The 23,919-nt window shown below is 39.3% G+C and overlaps 1 long non-coding RNA gene across 10 annotated transcripts in view; it reads left to right on the forward strand.

Moving 5' to 3' along the window:
• Positions 1–23,919, forward strand: part of LOC109452126 (uncharacterized) — a 401,284-nt gene that overhangs the window by 100,180 nt on the left and 277,185 nt on the right. Inside the window, exon 1 of one of the 10 annotated variants that reach the window (XR_012492637.1) lies at positions 18,439–18,530. The exons of the other annotated variants lie outside the window; for them this stretch is intronic. This is a non-coding gene — a long non-coding RNA (uncharacterized LOC109452126). Of the gene's footprint in view, positions 1–18,438; positions 18,531–23,919 lie in introns of those variants that run through there. 10 annotated transcript variants of the gene reach the window in all.

Raw genomic sequence — 23,919 nt, forward strand, 5'->3', positions numbered from 1 at the left:
TAAGATCAAGGTTTTCATTTCTTAAAAGGTGTATAGGCCAATTTATGTGGATGAAAAAATTGTTTTATCATTGGAGACAAGTGTGTTCTTTTATTCGAAAGAAAATTAATAACTGCTGTGATAATGTATGTTTGCTCTTGACTAATTAACTAGCCACAGCCAAAGCTGGTGGGGAGATTGGCCTAGATTCAGAACACCCACTGTTTTTCCTGAACTCATGAGACCACCTTCATGGTTTTCTACTTTAAAGCTAACAGAAACCCAGGCAAAGAAAATCTCTAATGATCCTTGACTGAGGTCTTCTAGTTTCAAAATAACAATATCATTATTACTGCTAACGATATAATTATTGGAGAGTTTAATGTGCCTTTATAGTGGTTGTTTTTGTCTTTAGAAAGCTGTGTGGTCAAATTACTGTATTCTAAAACTCAGTTGAAATAATTCTTTTCTCTGAGCAGTTAAGCCACTAACTCCAAACACAATTAGTTTCAGTCATTTCACTTTGCTTTTGCTTTTTAGGATTTCTTATTTTTAAAATTTAAGAACTTTCAGTTATGACAGTGGTGGTTGGGAAACTGTTACCTTGGCCAGAGGAAACTTTGACTCTTTGCCCTACTGTCCAAATGCTCCGTCCTTCAGTGAGAATGTAAAATGGTGCAGCCATAAGGAAAACAGCATGGAGATTCCTCAAAAAATTGAAAAATAGAACTATCCTATGATCTAGCAATCCCACTTCTGGACACACGTGGCCAAAACAATTGAAATCAGGATCTTGAAGAGACGTCCGTACTCCCATGTTCATTGTGGCACTATTACTTACAATAGCAAAGGTAAGAAAATAACCCAAATGTCCATTAAAAGATAAATGGATAAAGAGCATTTGGTGAAAACATATAATATAATATTATTAGGCCTTCAAAAAAAAGAAATTTCTGCCACTTGTGGCAATATAAATGAAACTTGAGGGCATTATGCTAAGTGAAAGCCAGCCACCAAAGGACAGTTACTGCATGATTCCACTTATATGGGGGCATATAAGGTATGCAAAAGAGTCATTCTAATAGAAATAAGGAATACTGGTTGCCAGGAAATTGGAGGAGACGGAAATGGAGAGTTGCTAATTAATGAATAGAAAGATTCAGTTATGCAAGATGAATAAATACTAGAGTTCTGCTGTACAACATTATGTTTACAGGTCATTATACACTTAAAAATCTGCTAAGAGAGTAGATCTCAGGTTAAATGTTCTTACCACAACAGATCTCATGTTAAGTGTTCTTTGATTTTAAGAAAACCAAACCAAAAAACAAAACAAACAAAACAAAAACAAAGTGATACAAGTCAACCTTTGGAGGTAATGGATATGTCTAATACCTTAAATGTAGTGATGGTTTCACAGGTGTTTGCATATGCCCAAACTCATCAAACTGTATTCATTAATCGTGTGCAGATTTTTGTATATCAATTACACCTCACTAAAGCAGTTTTAAAAAGCCCATCCTTGGGCACAGAAGCTAATCCTGTGTTTTCAAGGATGGATAGCAGATTTCTTCTTCCTTTCCATAGAGACAGAGTAAGTGGGAAATATTTGAACTTCAGAAATGGGTATTATTATTATTATTATTATTTTAAATTTTATTGGGGAATATTGGGGAACAGTGTGTTTCTCCAGGGCCCTTCAGCTCCAAGTCGTTGTCCTTCAATCTAGTTGTGAAGGGTGCAGCTGAGCTCCAAGTTCAGTCACCGCTGTCAATCTTAGTTGCAGGGGGTGCAGCCCACCATCCCATGCAGGAATTGAACAGGTAACCTTGTTGTTGAGAGCTTGCCCTCTAACCAACTGAGCCATCCAGCCACCCCTCTGGAAGCTCAGAGGCAGCTCGTTTTCTTCAATCTAGTTGTGGAGGGTGCCACTCACTGACCTATGTGGGATATGAACCGGCAATGCTGTTGTTCAGAGCTTGCGCTTTAAACACTGAGCCATCCGACCGCCTGGGAATTATTATTAATCATGAATACCTAACTCATATGGGTTCCATGGAATGACTTCAGGGGGCCATCATACTATATCCAAAACTGTGCTAGATCATATGTGCATTTTTCTAGCTAGAGCTTCTGTAACTACTTTCACCAGATTCCAAAGGAGACTTTAATAAAAAAAAAAATTAGAAATAGTGTCTTAGAATATAGAGTGCTGGAGGAGGAGACGAGAAACTAACAAAAGTGTCTTCCACCAAAATTCAGAAGAATAAACATTCTCTTGACACATACACCACATTTCATTAATTCTGAGCTCCATAATTTTTAACATCTCAAATTTGGATGTGTTTAGTAACTGAAGGCAGTGTATTGGATGAGATATAGTAATCCTGTGGGATTTGGAGGGCTTTATTTTATATTTTTTCACTTCTCAGTAAAAATGTCTAGTTGTCATAAATGAGGTATCAAAATAAATTCAAAATGAATTCAAAACAGTTTTGAATTCAGGGCTAGGAGACCTAGAATTCCTGATCCTGCCACTTTTGAGCAGTCTTAACTTTAGTGAATAATTTCCTCTTCCTGAGTTTCTATTTCCATATCTGCAATATGTAAAGGTGGAAGCAGCTGCTTCCTCAGAACCTCTTTAAGTGTACCTGGAGTGGAATGGGTGAGAAGTGGGTGTGGCTCCAGAGGTTCCCCCCACCTCCTTCAACATTGACCAGTTCTGTGTTGTGTTATACAAAACAAACTTTCAAAAAATATTTTTAAAAAATTTCAATTACAGTTGACATGCAATATTATATTAGTTTCAGGTGTACAACATAGTGATTAGACATTTATATCACTTACAAGTTGTTCACCCCAATAAATATAGTACCCATCTGATACCATATGTAGTTATTACAGTATTATTGACTATATTCCCTATGCTGCACTTTACATCCGCATGATTATTTTGTAACTACCAGTTTGTACTTCTTAATTCCTTCACCTTTTTTACCCATGACCTCCAAGTCCCTCCCATCTGGCAACCCTCAAAATGTTCTCTGTATCTATGAGTTCATTTCTGTTTTGTTTATTCATTTATTTTGTTCTTTAGATTTCAAATCATATGGCATTTGTCTTTCTCTAAGTTACTTCACTCAGCATAATACCCTTTAGGTCCCTCCATGTTGTTGCAGATGAGAAGATTTCATTCTTTTGTTATGGCTGAGTAATATTACATTGTATGTATGTACCACTTCTTCTTTATCCAGTCATCCATTGATAGACTCTCAGGTTGCCTCCCTATCTTGGCCATTGTAAACAATGTTGCAATGAACATATGGATGCACAATCCTTTTGAAGTAGTGTTTTGCTTTTCTTTGCATAAATACCCAGAAGTAGAAATAATGGGTCTTTCTTTTTCTCTTGTTATAGTCTTTTTGTTTTGTTTTGTTTTTGTTTCAGGTGTACAAAACAATGTAATAGTTAGACATAGAAATTTACACCCCTCACAAAGTGATAACTCCCCTCCCCCAAGCTACTACCCCTCTGACATCGTATATAGCTGTTACAATACCATTGACTGTCTTCCTTATGAATAGCCCTTTGTTTTAAAGTCCAATTTTGTCTGGTATAAGTTTTGCTACCCCAGCTTTCTTTCTTTTTTTTTATTTTATTTCCATTTTCATGAAATATTTGTTTCCATCCCTTTACTTTCAGTCTGTGTGTGTCTTTCTATCTGAAGTGAGTCTCTTGTAGGCAGCATATTTAAAGGGCTTGTTTTCTTATCCATTCTGCCCTCTTATGTCTTTTGGTTGGAGCATTTAATCCATTCACATTGAACGTAATTGTTGATAGATATGAAGCTATTGCCATTTTATTGTTCATATTTTGATTCCCCCTCCTCCTCCTCCTCCTCTACTTCTTCTCCATGAAGTCTCTTTAACATTTCTTGTAATACTGGTTGGGTGATGATTAATTCCTTTAGCTTTTTCTTGTCTGGGAAGCTCCTTATCTGTGCTTTGATTCTAAATGATAGCCTTGCTGGTTGTAGTAATCTTGGTTGTAGGTTCTTGCTTTACATCGCTTTGAATATTTCCTGCCAATCCCTTCTGGTCTGCAAAATGTCTGTTATGAAATCAGTTGACAATCTTATGGGAGCTCCCTTGTAGGTAAATAACTGTTTTTCTCTTGCTACTTTTAAGATTCTCTCTTTGTCTTTAACCTTTGGCATTTTAGTTATGATGTGTCTTGGAGTGGGCCTCTTTGGGTTTATCTTGTTTGGGACTCTCTGCATTTCCTGGGCTTGTATGTCTATTTCCTTTGGCAGGTTAAGGAAGTTTTCTATCATGATTTCTTCAAATAGGTTTCAATTCCTTGCTCCCTCTCTTCTTCTGGTACTTCTATTATGTGAATGTTGGCATGCTTAATATTATCCCAGAGGCCTCTTAACTGTCCTCATTTTTTTTGCCATTTCTTTTTTCTTTTTGCCATTCTGTTTGGCTGTTTTCTGCTACCTTATCTTCTAATTTGCTGGTTCTTCATTTAATCTACTGTTGATTCCCTCTAATGTATTCTTTATTTCATTTATTGTATTCTTCATTTCTGACTTGTTATTTTTTATGTTTTATGTTTCCTATCTTTTTTGTTGAAGTTCTCCCTGAGATCATTGAGCATCTTTATACCCAGTGTTTTGAACTCTTTATCTGGTAGATTGCTTGTCTTAATTTTGTTTAGTTCTTTTTATGGAACTTTGTTCTATTCTTTTATTTGGGACATATTTCTTTGTCTCCCCATTTTGGCTGCCTCCCTGTGTTTGTTTCTATGTATTAGGTAGGGTTGCTATGCCTCCCAGTCTCAGTAGAGTCACCTTATGTAATGGTGTCTGTGGGACCAAGTTTCCCTTGTCACCAGAGCTGGGTGCTGCAGGTATGTCCCTTGTGTGGGTTGTGTGTGCCCTCATGTTGTAGTTGAGCCTTGGTTGCTGTTTGATTGTCAGTGAGAGAGATTGATCCTTGGGCTGATTGGTTGTGAGGACTGGTCATAAATATAATAAAGAAACGGTTGTGCAGGGTCTTACCCTACAGAGCAGGAAATCCTTTGGCTATGCTCTAGTGCCTGCTGAGATTGCCCTTTGCTTGTGTCATCTGCAAAGGCAAACTGGTGGTGCTCTGGATTGGTCTGAAATTGGCCACTGAGCATGCTCCTAGGAGGGGCCCTTCCATGGCCTCCTAGGAGGGGCCACATCACAGGCTGAGTTCAGTCACAGCCAGTACTCTGCCTGGGGCCACCTGGCATGAGATACAAAGCAATCTGCAGATGGCTGCCACCTGTGCTGGGCTTGGAGGTGCCTGGGAGAGGCTAAGCTGTAAAGCGAGGCCAGTTCCCACCAATGCCAGGCTTTGGAATGCTCAGTAAAATGTATAGGGCATGCCAAGCCCACCCAGATGCTGCTTGTGTGGGTTTTGTGAATCTTTGAGACAGTTTAGGAAAATCTGAAGTATTAGCCAAGACAGGCCATTTGTATGAAAAAGGCATTGGAAGCGGCTTGGGTGGGCCTGTAATTTGGGTGGGGTGGGGTATCAGAGAATCACTAAGGTGGTGCTAACAGTGTTAGCCAGGTTGATGGAGACTCATATGGCAGCCACCTGTGTCTGCACGCTGGGAGGGGAGAGAGCTCAATAAAGGAATAATTGCTTCTGCCAGTAGTCCTGTCTGGGAGAAAGCTGCACCTCTGGCCCTTGCTCTGCAGCCAGACAATTCAGTTTCTCCCCATGTTTCCCTGGCACCTTTTGTGCTGCTGCCCCAGCGCTGGAACGCTGTGAATCTGTCAGCAAGTAAGTCCAAACATGGGCCCTTTAGGAGGAGTGCCTGGGACTCCAGAAGCCCTCTGTCTTACTCAGTCTCCACTAGTTTTCTCAACCAGAAGTTATGGGGACTTCTATCCCCAGAAGTAGAACCCTGGGCTGGGGGCCTGGTACAGGGCTGGACCCTTGCTCCTCAGAGGACACCTTTTCAGCAGAGATATCCCTCCTGATTTTAAACCACCACTCATGGATATGGGACCAGCTATTTAACTTCTGCATCCCTCCTACCAGTCTTGAGGGGGCTTCTGTCTATCCTACTTTTAGGAGTTCTGTTCAGGTATACTTTAGGCGATTCTCAATGATGGTTGTTCAGTCGTTTAGTTGTAGTTTTGATGTGGTCATGGTAGGATGCAAGCAGAATGTTTACTCTATCATCTTGACTGGAAGAAAACAGATTTGTTTTTAAGCTGTCTTTTAATGAATGGTTTCTGCTGTTAGGGAAGCAAATAGATTGGAAAACCCTATGAATTTGTTATCAGATATTTGTAGTCTTTTTTGAATGGTACCAATTGACTTAGTGTTTGAGAGACAGCAAATCAGAGCAATTAGAAATGCAGACATTGGAGCAGCTAGACCTAGCTGGGCAGTTATCCTTGCTGTGTGACATTGGTCAAGTAATTATAACAATAAAAATTATTTTGATACCTCCCTCATGGGAGCTACCAAGAAGATGGTTCATGGAAAAGGCTCATACAATGCCTGACAAATAGAGACCATGAGCAATGACCACTATTTCAATCTCCTGGAAATGAATGGGGGAAGGGTGTCTTCATTTCTCCTCATCAGAGTATGAGTATCTACCTTGGAACTTTTTCCTCTCCACAGCAATCCCATCTCATAAAAAGTCTTGCAAATCCTTGGCCCATGGTCAACTCCCAAGAGACATTCACCACTGGAGATGACCTTAGCATGCTGTAGGGTTCATTATTCATGGAGCAAAACACTCTCAGGCTGGTAAGATACCTAAGAAATGCCAACAACTGTGATAAAGGCAGATTGAGGTTTATTTTAAGGATAGTCATTGTGATTTGAGCCAGGGCTCACAGGAGTAGGATTTGTTCCCTGTCATTTAGGAACTGGCAGACAAATAGGTCATCAGGCTGGACACAGGAACAATATGCAGGGAACTCAGAGCAGGAGCTGACTGATCCCTCCATGTGGGTCTGGGAAGGTTTCCCAAAGGAAACATTTGAACTTACCTGTGCCAGAGGACAAGAAGGAGCACAGGTGGGATGGTGGAAGGTTGGCATGGCAAAAACTAGAAGTATCTTAAAAAATAACAATACATGAAGTAAAGTGGTTCAGAAAAATGATTGCTAACATTGCTTCTTCAGTGTTAAATACTTAATGAAGCCCTTTACATAAATTATTTCATGTAGTTCATTTAGTCTTTAAACAACCCTGTGAGACAAGTTTTATTCATAGCCCCATCATATAGATGAGAAAACTGAGGAAGTATCTTGCCCAAGCTGGCAAGTGAGGTAGCTTGGATTTGCACCCAGACATTCCTGCTCTTTACCAATGGCAATCATCGATAATGAGGCTAGTCAACCAGCTTGGGGCCAAATTATGGAAAGTGAGAAGCATGATGCTCTATGAAAACCTTCTTTATAGGGCCTTCTTTATAGGACAGAACTTCTCACTTGAGGCACTATTGACATTTTAGGCTGGATAATTCTTTGTGCAGGGCTCTTCTATGCACTGTGGGACATCTCACAGCATCCCTGGCCTCTACCCACTTGATACCAGCAGTACTGCTTCCCTTAGTTGTGACAACCAAAAATGCCTCTAAACATTTCCTGGAGGCAATCATCCCCTGGGAGACAATGTCTTCTCTCAGCTGGGAACTTCTGTGGTAGGAAGATTCACTCAAGGCTCAGGTTATGAGCTCTGAACAAGCAGAGCAGAAACCAGCAGAAACTCTCTCTTGCTGTGCACAAAATTATCTCTGGCAAACTCTCAGATTTGAAATAGTTCATCTCAGCAGCTGGGGTCTTGATTTCCCCAAGGTGGTTCACACAGCTCCTAGTCTGTGGGAGTCAGCTGGTTATCTGTTTTGACAAGGCCCCTCGTGTGTTTGAAGGAGGTGTGGCCTCCTTCAAAGCACGGGGAGGCATAGTTCCATCTCTGCAGTGTGCTTGCCAAAGCATGAGGACTGGAAGGCTTTAATCCAAGGCTTGTTGTGCTCTGACCTGCATCAGAAATTCTGAGCCTTAGATGGAGTGGTGACACATTAATTAGATATTCCATTTGCTACAAGCCTACCAGCTTGTGCACCTATTCGTCTTTTTATTATCTGGTCCCTCCTCCACTGACAATACTCATGTCACCTTCTTAAAGACGTTTCCATGAAGACAGGCTGACCGCAGTAGGTTTGGATGGTATATCCTTTGCTTTATCAGTATCTATCCTTTAGAAGTTTTGAAAAGGGACCCTGGATAGACCCAGCAGGGGGGGGATTTGAGGTTCGGCCTGGACTATAGGAGAGATCAAAACCTCAGAAGGAGCAAGCAGGGAGTAAGTATTGGAAGGCCAGGAATCAAAATCAGAAGGGCAGACCAAAGGTTTTTCCCAAACTGCACCACACCATTGGCTAGGGGAGCAAGAGCGAAAGCAGGGAACCTGGGGTGAATGTGCATGGCAGTCACTGCCCTGTGAGGCAGTTTTGAACAAACATTTACTAAGCATGAGCTATGTGCCAGACACTGTGCCGTGTGCTCCTCAGAAGAACCCCAGGAGGCAGGCTCTGCCATCCTGGAGGCAGAGAGGGGTGCAGGTACACACAACTGGAACGTGCAAAGGCCAAGGTGGGAACTCAGTCTACCTGACCCCAGAGCTCAGACATGAACCCTCAAGAGGTCTGTGCTACTCCTGGAGTAAGATGCGGCTCCAGGGCTGGGACCTGGGGGGCTGGCTTAATTTAAAGGATCAGGATAAGGTGGATCAGAAAATTATTGTAATCATTCTCACAGTGTGGGAGCCAGGAAGGAGGAAGACGCTGTTGGTCACAACTGCTGAAGCTGAGCAAGGGACTGTTGGTTTACACCCCCCCGGAAGAAGACATGGCTAAATCTGAACCAGCGAACTCCTGTCCCATCCCTACCACAGGAGGTATATTAGTTTACTAGGGCTGCCTTAACGAAGTACCACCACTGGGTGACTTAAACAGTGAACATTTATTGTCTCACAGTTCTCAGGCTGGAAGTCCAACATTCAGTGTCAGCAGGGTGGGTTTCTTCTGAGGACTGTGAGGGAGAATCTATTCCCTGCCTTTCCCCAGCTACTGGGGGTTTGCTGGCAATTTTTGGTGTTCTTTGACTTGTAGAAGCATAACCCCGGTCTCTGCCTTTATCTTTGCATGGTGCTCTCCCTGTATGTGTGTCTGTCTCTGTGTTCAAATTTCCCCTTCTTATAAGGACAGCAGTCATATTGGATTAAGGCCTAACCTAATGATTTCATCTTAGCTTTGTCACCTGCAAAACCTTAGTTCCAAATAAGGTCCCATTCACAGATCCTGAGGGTTAGGGCATTAATATTTTCAGGGGGACACAATTGAACCCATAAGAGAGGGCATCACAGTAAAATACACAATCATTATTAGCTGGGACTTGGTCCTGAACCCCTCTGTAAGCTGGGTTGACTATGTGAGAACAATGTGGTAACTGCAGCCTTTGAATTTTATTTCCCCTCTCTCTGTCTTTTTTTTATTTATTAGTTTCAGGTGTACAAAACAATGTGATAGACATTTATCATTTATATCCCTCACACAGTGATAACCCCCCACCCCCCATCTACTACCCCTCTGACATCGCACACTGCCATTACATTTCCACTGTCTCTATTCCTAATGCTGTACTCTGCTTCTTGTAACTATATACAAAATTGTAGCTGACATTCATTATTGTTCAGCTTCAGCTTCAGATGTACAGTGCAGTGGTCAGGCATCTACATCATCCCTGAGGTAGATGACTGGATTAAGAAACTGGTACATTTATACAATGGAGTATTATGTAGCCATAAAGAAGAATGAAATCTTACCATTTGTAACAATATGGATGGACCTAGAGAATATTACGTTAAGTGAAATAAGTCAGATAGAGAAAGACAAATAACATACGATCTCACCTATATGTGGAATCTAAAGAAAAGAATAAATGAATGAACTAATCAGAAACAGTCTCAGAGACATAGAGGAAAAACTGAGGGTTGCTAGATGGGAAAGGGGTGGGGATAAGGGGGAAGGTGAGGCGATTAGAAACCACAATTTGTAACCACAAGATGGCCATGAGGATACAAAAGTCAATTTTGGGAATGTAATCAATAATGTTGTAAAGATTCTGTAGTGTATCCTTTGGATTTTGAATGTAAGACTGGTTGGAGGCCAGCTCAAACAAATCCACTTTGTCTCTTCCTGTCCCTGCCCCCTCCATTGTCATGCATGACCATTTGGGTATTAGTGAGTGAAGAAAACATAAGAGCAGCATGGGTCTGGCAGTATTGGGAGAAAACAGAGGGAAGAGATCATAGTTTTACATATAATGTTTCTATCTTCTCTTATTAATGCCATCTTCTCATCTTCTGACTCCTTTATGTGAGCTTAAAACTCCATTTTTTTGTTTTGCCCATGTCATAGAACTTTCTCTTTAAAAATTAGGTTTTCCCATCTCTTATTCCTTCCTTGCTTCCTGCCTTCCTCTCTCTACCTTCCCTCCCTCCCTTCTCTTTCTTCTTCCGTCCTTCTCTTTCTTCTTCCTCCCTCCCTCCCTTCCCTCCTTCTTTCCTTCCTTTCTTCTTCCCTCCCTCCCTCCCTCCCTCCCTCCCTCCCTTTCTTCCTTCCTTCTTTCCTTCCTTCCCTCCTCCTCCTTCTGGGAAGAGGAGGTATATGTGAGGAAGAAACCATAATCTTGTCTGAGGGAATAGAATGTAGTGAGTATGATTTAATGGGAGCAGGCAGGAAGTCCAAACCTTTCTTCTTATTCTAATGTTTATCCTCTTCCCTTCACTCCATTCTCCTCAACTGGAAGGACGGAGGGTGTTTAATCGTCAGGTACAATCATTTCTAGAAGTGCAATGTGGTGATGGCCGTATGAAGGAAGGATCAGGGTAAAGAAGACAGGGCTGACAATGTAATATCTACTCCCATCCTGGATGAGCTCAGCCGAGATATTAGGAGACAAACTGTTTTAGGTTAATTTACTCTGATATATAAATTTCAGATAATCCTATTGTGCTAGAATGTTGGCACTTCATAAAAGCATTGTTATTAACTACCACCTTAGTTGGCAAAATAATGAACTAAACGATGAAGGAAAGAGGAGACTAACATTTTTGAGCATGTATTATGTTTCAGCACTGCCTTAGGGACTTCTGCATGTATTGTTTTGTTGAATCCAATTAAATTAGAAAAGTGGGTAAGATTATTTCTGTCTTACTGATGAAGATATAAAAGCACCACGAAGTTGGCTAATTTGCCAAATGTTAGACAATATTTCTATGGGTTATAGGCCTTGTTAATAAACGGCTTTATGTCATGCAAACTTGCTGAACTCATTTATTAGTTCAAATAGTTTTTTAGTGGATTCCTTAGGGTTTCCTATATACACAATCCAATCATCTGTGAATAGACATAGTTTTATTTCTTCTTTTCCAATCTGGATGTCTTTTATTTCTTTTTCTTTCCTAATTGCACTGGCTAGAACCACCAGCACAATATTAAAATGAAAGTGGCAAGAGTGGACTTCCTTGTGTTGTTCTTACTCTTAGTGGAACATCTTTGTTTGTCACCATTTAGTGACATGTTAGCTGTGGGTTTTTTGTAGATGCTCTTTGTCAGGTTGAGGATTTTTCGTTCTAGTTCTAGTTTGTTGAGTTTTTCTTCTATATACTGAGATGGTCATGTGGTTTTTGTCCTTATTCTATTAACATAATGTATTACATTGAATGATTTTCATATATTGAACCAACTTTATATTCAATATCATGACGTATAGTCCTTTGTATACATTGTTGGATTCAGTTTGCTAGTATTTTGTTGAATATTTTTGCATCTATATCCATAAGTGACATTGGTCCATAGTTTTATAACTTATATGGTTTTGGTATTAGGATAAAAATGGTCTCATAGAATAAGTTGGGAAACATTTTTTCTTCTTTTTTTTGGAAGTATTTGTAAAAGATTGAGGATTGATATTAATTAATCTGTAAACATTTGTGAAACTCATCAATGAAGCCATCTGGGCTCAGGAATTTTTTGTTGTTGTTGGAAGTTTTGTCATGGTTATCTACTTTGTTGGCATAATTGTTCATAGTATTTTCCTATATGATCTTTTCTGTTTCTGTATGGTAGATAGTAATGTCCCATTTTTCATTCCTGATATTAGTAATTTGAGTTCTTTCTCTTTCTTTCAAATAAAGGTTTGCCAATTTTGCTGGTCTTTTTAAGAAACCCTTTTGCTTTTAATTTTTCTGTGTTGTTTTCCTATTCTCTGTTTCATTTTTCTTCTGGTCTTTATTATTTCTTTTTCCTACTTGCTTTGGTTTCAGATTGATCTTTTTTTGTTTGTTTATTTCTTAAGATGCAAAATTAGTTTACTTATTTGAAATATTTCCTTTAAAAATATAGACATGTAGAGATCTAAATTTTTCTGTGAGTACTGCTTTAGCTGAATCCCATAAATTTTGATATGTTCTGTTTTTGTTTACATTCATCTTAAAGTACTTTCTAATATCCCTTGTGATTTCTTTGACCCATTGGCTACTTAGGAGTGTGTTCATATTTGTGTATTTCCCAAGTTTGTCTTTGTGATAGATTTCCAATTTTATTCCACTGTGGTCAGGAAGAAAACTTTGTATCATTTCAATCCTTTCACATTTATTGAGCCTTGTTTTATAGGTTAGCTTATGATCTGTTCTGGAGAATGTTTTATTGTATGCTTGAAAAGAATGTGTTTTCTGCTGTTGTTGGATGGAACATTCTACAGATGTCAGGTGTAGAGCTGCTCAAGTCTTCTATTTCCTTGTCATTTTTCTGCCCGTTGTTCTATCCATTATTGAAAGTGGGGTATTAAAGTCCCTACTTTTATTGTTAAATTTCTGTGTTTTTTTTTTTTTAATTCTGTCAGTTTTTTCTTTATATAACATGGAGCTCTCTTATTAGGTGCATGCATAATTACATTTGTTATGCTTTCCTTATGAGTTGATTATTTTTATAAGTGTCCTTTGTCTCTGATAACATTTTTTTCTTATGATCTATTTTGTCTGATCTCAACATAACCATTCCAACTCTTTTTTGGTTACTGCTTGCATGGTAGATCTCCCTCCCCCCATTATTTTAAACCAACTATTTGTGTATTTTCTATATCTACTGAGCTGATCATATGGCTTTCCTCTCCTTTTTCTGTTTATATGGTAAATTACATTTATTGATTTTTGAGTGTTATACCAACTTTGCATTCATAAAATAAATCCCACTTGTTCATGTTGAATTATCCTTTCTGATTATTGCTAGATGAAATATGCTCATACTTTATAAAGGATTGTTGCTTCTCTGCTCATGAAATAGTAGTTTTTTAGTGTCAGAGTAACGGCAGCCTCAGAAAAAGAGTTGAAAACTATTGCCTACTGCTCTGTTTTCTGAAAGTGTTTGTATAAGATTGGTATTAATTTTTCTAAAGGTCTGTTAAATTCAGTGAAACAGCCGTTTGAGTTTTGAGGTTTTCTTTTTTTTTTCTGGGAAGTTTTTAAATTAAAAATGAATTAAATTAAAAAGCCTTTAAGAAATATATGGCTACTTTAATTTTCTCTTTCTTCTTATGTCAGGTTTGGTAATTTTTGTCTTTTCTTAAGTATGTCCATTTCACCCAAGTTGTCAAATTTGTTGGTATAAATTTATTCATAACATTCTAGTATTGTCTATTTAATGTCCAGAGAATGTTCAGTGACATCCTATTTTACTTCTTATATAAAAAATATTTGTCTTTCTTTTTTGATCAGTCTAGCTAGAGGTTTATCATTTATATGGATCTTTTTAAACCAGAAGCTATGGTTTCATTGATTTTTCTTTTTTGTTTGCTTTTCATTTCATTGATTTAAACTTCTTATTACTCCCTTCCTTATAATTTGGATTTTAGTTCTTATTATTCTAGCTTCTTAAAGTAGAAGCTTAAAGAAATGATCTTGGACATGTAAATTTGTCAACATAAGTATTTTATGCTATAAAAATTCTTTCAGCATTATTTTACTTGCTTCTCACAAATTTTAATATAGTGTATTTCATTTTGAAAGATTTTCTAATTTCCTCTGTCATTTTTTTCTTTGAAAAATGGGTTAATTTGAATTAATTGTTTTTCCAGATATTTGAGATTTTCCTGATATTGTTTTCTCTTCTTAATTTTAGTTTAATTCTATTGTAATCAGAGAAAATAGTTTGTATGAGTTCTAGCCATTGAAGTGTTTTGAGACTTGTTTTGTGGCCCAGCATATGGTATATCTTAGTGAATTTTCTATGTATACTTGAAAATTATCTATATTCTGTCATTTCGTTACTTCTGCTGTAATTGTCAATTAGATCAAGTTGGAGGTAAATGTTGTTTAAGGCTTACATTAGACACTATTGTGTCTAATTTATCTATCAGTTATTACAAGAAGGATGTTGAAATCTCCATCTATAATTGGGTACCTGTCCATTTCTCCTTTACTTCTATCAGTTTTTACTTTATGTATTTTGAAGCCCTCTTATTATATGCCCACACATTTGGGATTATTAGGTCTTCTTGATAAATTGAACCCTTTGTTATCAAGAAATGTCCCTCTTTACTACTAGTAATATTCCTTGTTCTAAAGTTCACTTTGTCTGATGTTAATATAGTCTTTCAGTTCTATTGTTAGTGTTTGCTTTGTATATCACTTTCGTATCCTTTTACTTTTATAATGCAAGAATCTTCCAACAGTGTACTTTTCTCCCTGAAGGCACTATACTATTGTTATGACACAGTTTACTTCTACATGTTATAAATTCTATAATGCATTGTTGCTACTCTTTTCTTTAAATTTCCTTTGAAAAAATTAAAATATGAGGGAAAACTTTTTCCTTTACACAGATCATTATCAGTTAAACTGTTCTGAATTTTTGTGAGTAGATCCAAGTTTCCATATGAATCATTTTCTTTTTGTCTAAAGAACTTCCTTTAATATTTCTTGTAATGAAGATAACTGCACACTAAATTCTCTGAAAATATTTTAAATCACTCTTCACTTTTCATGGATCTTTATCTTTTTACTGGACACAGAATGACTTTTCTTTTTTTTTTTTTTGCCTTTCAGCACCTCAACAATTTTTTATTGTCTTTTGTCTTGCATTGTTTGTGACATGAAATCTGCAGTCATTCTTATCTTTGCTTCTTTAAATATAATGTGTCATTTTCACTATCGTTACTTTTAAGATTTTTCTCTTTTTCACTAGTGTATAGCAATTTGATTATGATGGGACTTGGTATGGATTTCTTTGTTTTTATTTTGCTCGGTGCTTGTTGAAACTTTTGGCTATATGTATTTATAATTTTAATCAAATTTGGATAAAATTTCAGCTATTATTTCTGTAAATGTTATTTTCTGCCTCCCTCCATTTTTCAGATATCAGTTGTATTTATATTAGACTAATTAATATTGTTTCTTATGTGATTGTCTGTTAATATTTTTTGTCTTTTTTTCTCGTTTTACTTAGGTTTGAGTAGTTTCTATCCCTATGGTTTTAGATCATACTGATCTTTTTTCCTATCATTGACTAATCTGTTATTAATTTAATGCAGTGAAATTTTCATCACAGATAGTGTATTTTTCAGGTGTAGAAGTTTCCTTTAGGTTTCTTTTTATTTCTCTAGTTTCTCTCCTCATCATTTTTATGGTTTGTTTTTTTTGTAAATTCATATATATATATGGTGCCAAAAAATGTATACACACTTTAAGAAACAAACACTGTATTAAAATTGTAATACTCAGTATATATCAACAACAAAAGATGAATACAAGTCACATGATTTCTGCAATGACAAGAGGTGCTCAAAGTGGTTCCCATCAGCGTCCGGACACTTCTGATTATGGCGAACTACTGCTTGAGCAACGTTGACCAAAGTGTCCACTTGTATACATTTTTTTTTGGTGTTCCTGGCATATATGCATGCACTTTAAAGTGCTTTTCTGTGAATTTCATTATCTATGTAGTATCTGGACATCCTTTTATTGGCAAAGATATTTTTGTGCATGGAAATCTCTCTGCAATTAGCTGAAAACCTGTCTGTATCACTCAGTTGGTAGCGTATTTGGCTTCAAGTAGCAGAATAATGGACTAAGTAACTTAAGTAAATAGAAGTTTATATATCATAAAATATCTAGAGGTAAGAACTTGCTAGTACTAATTCAACAGCTGAATAATATAAGAAATATTGTGATTCTTTTAGTTGTTTTTCTGATGATGGTCATCTCATTGTTTCAAGAAAACTGAAAACCTCCATACATCACAATTGTATTCCAAGTAGAAAAAAAAAATGTCATGCCTCAAGTCTATTTTTTTCTCCCTCAAAGCAGTGGTTTCATGTAAATTCAACCCAGTGGTTTTTCCACATTATTGGCCAGAGAACTGGGTCCCATGACCTCTTCTAGACTAAACACTTGTCAAGTCAAACTAAATTGCCATGACTTGTTAAGAACAATTATACATCTTTTTCTTGGACTCCAAAACTAAGTGGGGCTCTGATAGCAGGGAAATAGATGGTGGAGAAGAGATAGTGGTTTCCTTACTCTGCAGTGGCAAAATGGCAAATTCACTATGCGAATGGCATTTGATCATCTGGTAGGAAATTTGGTAGGAGAGAGTCAAGAGCAATGTGTGTTCTCTCTAATGTAATCTAGATCTCAAACAAGCAAAGGTTCAGAAGCAAATTGTAAGACTTTTATGAACTGTTTAGATTCTGAAGTATTTTATGTACAACGAGACAGCTGAGTTGCTGAGTTTTATACCAGCTGAAGTATCTGGTGGCACACAAGGGTAGGGAGAGTCACAATAGGTTGAAAAACAATAGTTTAGTGGTTACCAGAGGGTAAGGAGGGTGGGGGGTGGGAGACGAGGGTAAGGGGGATCAAATATATGGTGATGGAAGGAGAACTAACTCTGGGTGGTAAACACACAATGGGATTTATAGATGATGTAATACAGAATTGTACACCTTAAAACTATGTAATTTTACTAACAATTGTCACCCCAATAAATTAAAAAAAAAAAAAAAAGAGAGAGAAAAACAAAAAAAAGAGACTGGTGAACTTGTTTCTTGAAAGCTTTCATTGTGAGCTGCATGACCTTGAACAACTTATTTAATCTCTTTAAGCTTCAATTTCTTCATCAAATCTAGACTCACAATGAAGATTTGGTAGGGGATTAGGAGAGACACTATGTCTAGCTAAGAGCAGTAGTTCTCAAAGACTTAGGTGTCAGGACCACTTTACACCCTTAAAAATTATTGAGGAAGCGAAAGAGTTTTTGTTTATATTTGTTATAGCTATTGATATTTATCATATTAAAAATGTAAACTGTGAACTGAAAGAAGATGCATTTATTAATTCATTAAAAATAATAAAAATGCAATGTATGTTAAAAATCAGTAGCATTTCAAATGGACAAAATAACTATATTTTCCAAAACAAAAAATAATCTGAAGAGGGTGGCCTTGTTTTACATTTCTGCAAATCTCTCCTGGTTTAGTACAAGACGGCAGGATTTTCTTGTGTTTCTGTATCCAATCACATATCATGCAAGTTCTGGAAAACCCCATTACAGGTTTGTGAGAGAATGAGAATGAAAAAGGTAAATAACACTTTAGCATTATTATGAGAAGAGATTTGATCTCGTAGTTTCCCCTAAAAATATCTCCAGGGTTTCCTGGACTAATATTAAAAACTGATGGTTAAGAAAATGGGCCTTTCCTATCTTGGATATATGTGAGCAAGATATTAAATGCATCATGCCTCAGTTCCCTCATCTATAAAATGGAGATAATATTTTCTATTTCATAGGACTGCTTTGAGGATTCTATGTATTCTCTTAGATTAGTGTGGAGAATTTAGTAAATGCTCAGTCAGTTACTATTACTCTTTCATGAATACACAAAACAGTTTTTCCTTTCCCGTCCCATTTGGAGCAGAAAGGACGTTTGAAAGATTTTGTTTGAGAAGCAGAGGAGGAAAACCGCTAGGTTTTCCAGGGACCAGAAATTTGGGTAAAAATGACCCTGTTGAGAAGTAGTGATGACCACATGCCATTCACGTAGTAGTATAAATCATTTCCACTGCTGTCATATTAGTTATGTCTTGCAACCAACGGTGATATGTGTAAGGCATATTTATTACCCCATTTTACATAGCAGGCAACTGAGACTCCGAGGTTAAATGACTTAGCCACAGTCAGAAATCTCCAAAGGGAACCTTTATCTTCTGGCTCCAGATCCGGTGCCTTTGAAGTCTCCTCCCCGCCTTCTAGTCCTGATTTTTGCCCATTAATATGCATCTAGTGCACCTGCTCCCAGGAGGCGGGTTCGCTTGCATCAGCGTTTGAAGTTGGTGCCCGAATCTTGTTTTTATTAAGGACGGAAAATTCACTGAATAGACAAATGGACTTGAAGGCCTTTACATCACTTTCGAGATAGAAAATGCTGGGTAAGTGTTATTATCCATGAGCTAGTAATTTGATCAAAAAAGCAATAACTATGCAGAAATAACCCTAAGAAAATGAGATCTGAAAAGAGGGCAGCGGCCATCAACTTTGGGTCAGGACACCTCAGGCTTATTCAAATTTTGATTCAGGAAGTTGCTAAAGGCTGAGGGGAAAACATCTTCCTGAGACGTGAATAAATTCCACAGCTAATCTCTGCGTGGTAGGAGGCTGGCAAGGATGTATGAACTCCATATCATTAGCAGAGGAGACGATGGACCCGCAGTGATTCCTGAAAGAATCTTGTAGGCAGGAAACGGGGAGAAAGGTAGAGATGCTCATTAAACATTAAAAGGTACTTAGAAAGCCTGGCGCCTGGCGCTTTAATAACTATAGGAGTAGTAATGGTCTGAGTGTTTTCTCTTTGTTAGCCTCGGTGTCAAGGACTTTGCATTTTATGTAATTCTCGCAAGAACCTCTGAGAGAGGTGTTTCTATTATCCCCATTTTATAGGTAAGAAAACTGAGACTCAGGGATGTCAGATAACTGTCACATGGTCACAGAGCTAGTGAGGGGAAAAGAGTCTCACCAGCTCTGATCTCAGAGCCTAAACCACTTGATTTCCTGCCTCCCTGAGTCTTTTTCAGATAAAAGAGTGACTTTTAGGATAATATTTATTGCTGAAGATCCGACCATTTGGTAACTAAAGCAACCCTGAGTTTCCTTAAGATAAATGTAGTCTTCTGGGTATTTACCCATTAGGATTCCAAACATGCATTAAGTTCCTCTCATTTCTGGTACGTGCTAGTTCTCCTTATTGCTCCTGGAATAATATTCAAACTCCTTAAATAAAATTGAAGTTTAATATTCTCTCTGGGTAGGTTTTGGAAGCCAACACAAGGGAGACAGCCTTGGGGCCTTACTGTTGTCCAAGTTCATTAACAAGAACCCACTATGTGCAAAGCATGTGAGTAATGCAGGGCAGATCTCACATGGGTATCATCCTGCTTCCGTGGGGAGCTCACAGGCAAGTGTGGGAGGTAACATGTAATCGTAAACAATGAGTTAGACAGCAGTGAGTGTCTTAAAAAGAGGACTTACCTAAGGGTGAGAGAGATTCAGAAGCAGAGGAGAGACAGAAAACATGAAGAGACAATGCCTGAGGGGGCTGGGACGAGGGCATGTCGGAGGGGAGAGAGACCAAGTGCAACCCAATGTCTGTTTTTGTAAATAAGGTGTTACTGGAACACAGCCGTATCCTTTTGTCTGTGTATTATCAGTGGCTGATTTCTCACAAAGATGGCAGAATTCACTAGTTGCCTTAGAGACCATATGGCCCACAAAGCCTAAAATATGCACTAGCTGGCATTCTACAGAAAATGTGTTCTAAGCCCTGTACTAGACCCCTGGACTTCAAGACTGTTGAAGCATCAGTATTCCCTTTTAGCACATGGGGAAATGGAGACATGACAGGTTATGTGACTTACCCACGGTTAGAGGGTGTTATTGGTAGATCAGGGCCTAATAGGTCATGTTGACTGAGTGCTTCGTGTATGCCGGACTCTATACTAAACACTCTCCTATGTGTATTCTCTCTATTCCGCACGACATCTGCTGAAGTAGGTGCCTAGATTTTATAGATGAGGGGCCTGGAGTGGGCTGAATTATGTCCCCCACCCCCCCAAACTCAGGTCCATCTAGAGCCTCAGAATGTGACAGTATTTGGAAGTAGGGTCTTTGTAGGTATGTTTAGGTAAGGATGTGGTGCCATGCCAGCACCTTGACTTCAGACATCCGGCCTCCAGGACTGTGAGAGAGTACGTTTCTTTTGTCTGAAGCCACCCAGTTTGTGTTCATTTACATCAGCCCTAGGGAACTAATACAGGGACAGGGGCATGAAGAACTTATGTAAATTGCCTCAACTCATGTCTAGCTCATGACAGAATTCGGCTCTGACGCCTATGCCCCTCACCACTGCACACCCTTCGTCCCAGTCTGGGTGGCTCCAGCCATCCCGGAGCTCAGCTGGGGAACCTGAGCAGACCACACGCTCACCTAGTACAAGCCACTTGGAACTGGGCAGTCAGTGCTGGACCAAGCTCATGTGCAGGATTGGGGGTGGGGGTGGGAGTCACAACACTGCATTGTATCACCATTCAGCCAGTGTCTCTAGTAGAGAGAGGTGAGTTTACTATGCGACCTACACGTCTGCCTGCTGAATTTATTGGCTCAAACAATTTGTGGGGCATGGGACCTGCTGAGATGGGGGTGGGCTGCTTGGAGAGCAGCATTTCCTAGTCCAGTGCCTTACCTGAACGCTGGAGAAGAAATGTCAGAACTTGAAAGAAATAGGGCTCCTCCAGGACATCTGACCTGACTGCTCTCAGACCCAGGGAAGTCTGGGCAGCTTGCTGGCTTTGCATTGAATCTGCTATATGTACATAGCATGTCATAAATCACCAAGGAAGAGCACAGGCACCATTACATCCCCACAAAAAACCTGTAGCTTTTACAGGTTAGGAAACTGAGGCTTAGAGAATCAGTTAAAGATACTTGTCCAAGATCACATGGTTACTAAGTATCTGGTCCAGAATTTAGAGTCAGGTGTTCTGAACCGAAGTCCAGCCCTCTGGCCCCTGCAACAGGGCTACCTTTCATGGACATGCTCTCATTCCTGAGGTCTGTGCCTCTGATTTTGGGGACGCCATTCCCAAAAGTTCCAAAGGTTTCTCATCTGGAGGAACCAGTGTCTCCTCTGGACTTTCTTTTCTCTGTCTTTCCTCCCTCAGCACAGATCCAGCAAGGCAAGGTCCCAGCTGCATTCTGGCTGCCGTTACAACATCCAGCCCAGAACTGGAGGTCTGTCTAGTTGTGTGAGCACAGCCTTCCCCACACTGCCACCCTGGCCCTGACACACGGGTCACCCATCAAGGGGAAACACCTAGATCTTCAGCCCTTCCCTCTTTCCTTTTAGCCTACCAGCCCCCACCTCCTCCTGGCACACCGACTCTCACACTGGGGGCCAGTATGGACCAAGGTGGGGCACCCAACAGGGTCAGTCCATGGACATATGACGAGGTTGGGAATGCCGTCGCTCTTGGTGGCCTCTTCATGACTCCCGACCTCTTGCATTGCTCCTCCCATAGAAACATTCTTTAGTTTGATTGAGCGGAGGGGAGAGTGGGTCCAAGGAGGAGGTCCTAGAGCTGTGTTCTTCCAACTGTTCAAACATTTTTACCCAAGTCTGCTAACAACACAGGACAGAGAACTTGTATGTGGTGGTGGGTAGAAGGATGGTGGGATAGGTGAATCTGAGCGAGCGAACAGCATGAACGTTCCTTGAAGTCTTACATATCGTGTTCAACGTTCACACATACTTTACAGTCTATTGCTTAGTAGACCCCTATATGTTTTAATATAAAAAGAAGGTTTTACCACAAATCTTAAAGTACAATAAATGGTTCAGGAAGATGCACTGTGCTTATGCTGAGTTTAAATAGAGCCCTGTCACATGGAGGTGTTTTTTTGGCAATTTCCTCATATTCGTGCCATTTAGAAATACCATCACTAGCTTTTCCCTAGATATGCAACTCATGCTTTTTTCCCCTTAATATATTTGTAACCAACTCAATTGTAAACCTCAGTACACCCTTTAGCCTCATACTAAGCCCTAGTGTGCATAAAGTGGTGAGTTCTAAGTCATGTTATTTATTAAAATTAACACAAAACATTAAAACTGGAGGTTCCAACAGGGGACCTGCGTTCTGTAGGAAATTCTTCATTCCCCAGTTTGAGAAGCAGTGGTTCTTAAACTTTATCAGGCACAGGCTCACCAAGAGAGCTTATAAATGCATTTTCCTGGACCCCAAACTCAGAGTCTGATTCAGTAGTCTTAGGTGGGCCCAGAAATATGCACTTTTTTTTCTCTTTCTTTTCTTTTCTTTCTTTCTTTCTTTCTTTCTTTCTTTCTTTCTTTCTTTCTTTCTTTCTTTCTTTCTTTCTTTCTTTCTTCCTTCCTTCCTTCCTTCCCTCCTTCCTTCCTTCCTTCCTTCTTTCTTTCTTTCTTTCTTTCTTTCTTTCTTTCTTTCACAGCTATTCCCAGTGACTCTGATGCAGGTAGATTCTGGTCAAAATGTGAGGAACTCTGACCTGGTAGAAAAGATGGACGACTTGTCTTTTAAATGATGTTCCATAAATCTCTCCTTTTTCAGCCAGATTTTTAACAGAAACTAAATAGTAGGCAATTTAACAAAACACAACATAGTTAACAGCCAGGAAAGCTATTGTGTCATTATTTGAACAATTTCCACATACCAAACACTATGCCAGTGAGGTTATGTTATCTCATATCATCCTCAAAACCTTCCTATGTGTATTTTACCCATTGTATAGATGAGAAAACTGAGGTTCAGAGAGAGGTGCCCAATATCACACAGTTCATAGGAGATACAGTGGAACTCTAGCCCAAGTCTGCTCACCTGTGTACCTAGAATCCCAGGATTCTAGTCTCCCAGTGCTGGCTTTCCATTTTGTGGGTGATAGAGACTACATCCTTTACCGTCCTGGTTATCTGATAATAAAGTTGATAATAAAGTGTGGCAATATTGTGAATCTAAAGCAGGAGATAGCTAACTTTTTCTGTAAAGGGCCAGATAGTAAATATTTTCAGCTTTGCAGGCCATTCAGTCTCTGTTACAAATGCGAAACTCTGCCCTTGAGAGAAAGCAGCCAGAGCCAATACAGAAATGGATGAGCATGGTTCTGTGTCAGTAGAACTTTATGTACTGAAAGAGTAATTTTCAATCCTGGATCTAAACAAAGTGAATCTCTGAAGTTGTGTTATTTGAATTTGCTGGCATTGGGGATTCTGGGGAAAGAGAAGCTTGTGGCAACCGCTCCATCCCTGAGTCCTTTCTTCCCTCTTTGAGATCACAAGTGTGGTCGTGCTATGGCTTCCTTCCTTCTGGGATATTCTGTGTTGGCTCCCCACTCTGTGCCTTTGTTGAGTTCACCCAGTCGCCTTCACCAGTCCGTTTGCCCGTCTCTCACAGCGCAGTACACCTCTCAATTCTTCCCCAAAGTGGCTTTTGGACTGGCTTTCAATTCCCTTGAACTCCACCCTTCATACTCAGCCACTGAAGACGTGTTCCAAAGCAAGTCTGACATGGCTTTCCCTGAGTAACACCCTTCAGCAGCTTTCCCTTATCTGTAGGACAAAATCTGAGCTCCTTACCTAACAGAGAAAGGCTTGAAAGCTCACACTGCCCTCCTTGAGGCTCCCCAGCTTGGGCCCAATGCCCTAGTAACACCAAAGTGCTTTTCATCTGCATCACATTCATGCCATGAGTTCCTACTTGCCTGGATAACTCCAACTGGGGTGTGATTTCAACTTGC

The sequence above is a fragment of the Rhinolophus sinicus genome, linkage group LG02 (assembly GCF_036562045.2).
Source record: "Rhinolophus sinicus isolate RSC01 linkage group LG02, ASM3656204v1, whole genome shotgun sequence".
NCBI classification, from domain to species: domain Eukaryota; kingdom Metazoa; phylum Chordata; class Mammalia; order Chiroptera; family Rhinolophidae; genus Rhinolophus; species Rhinolophus sinicus.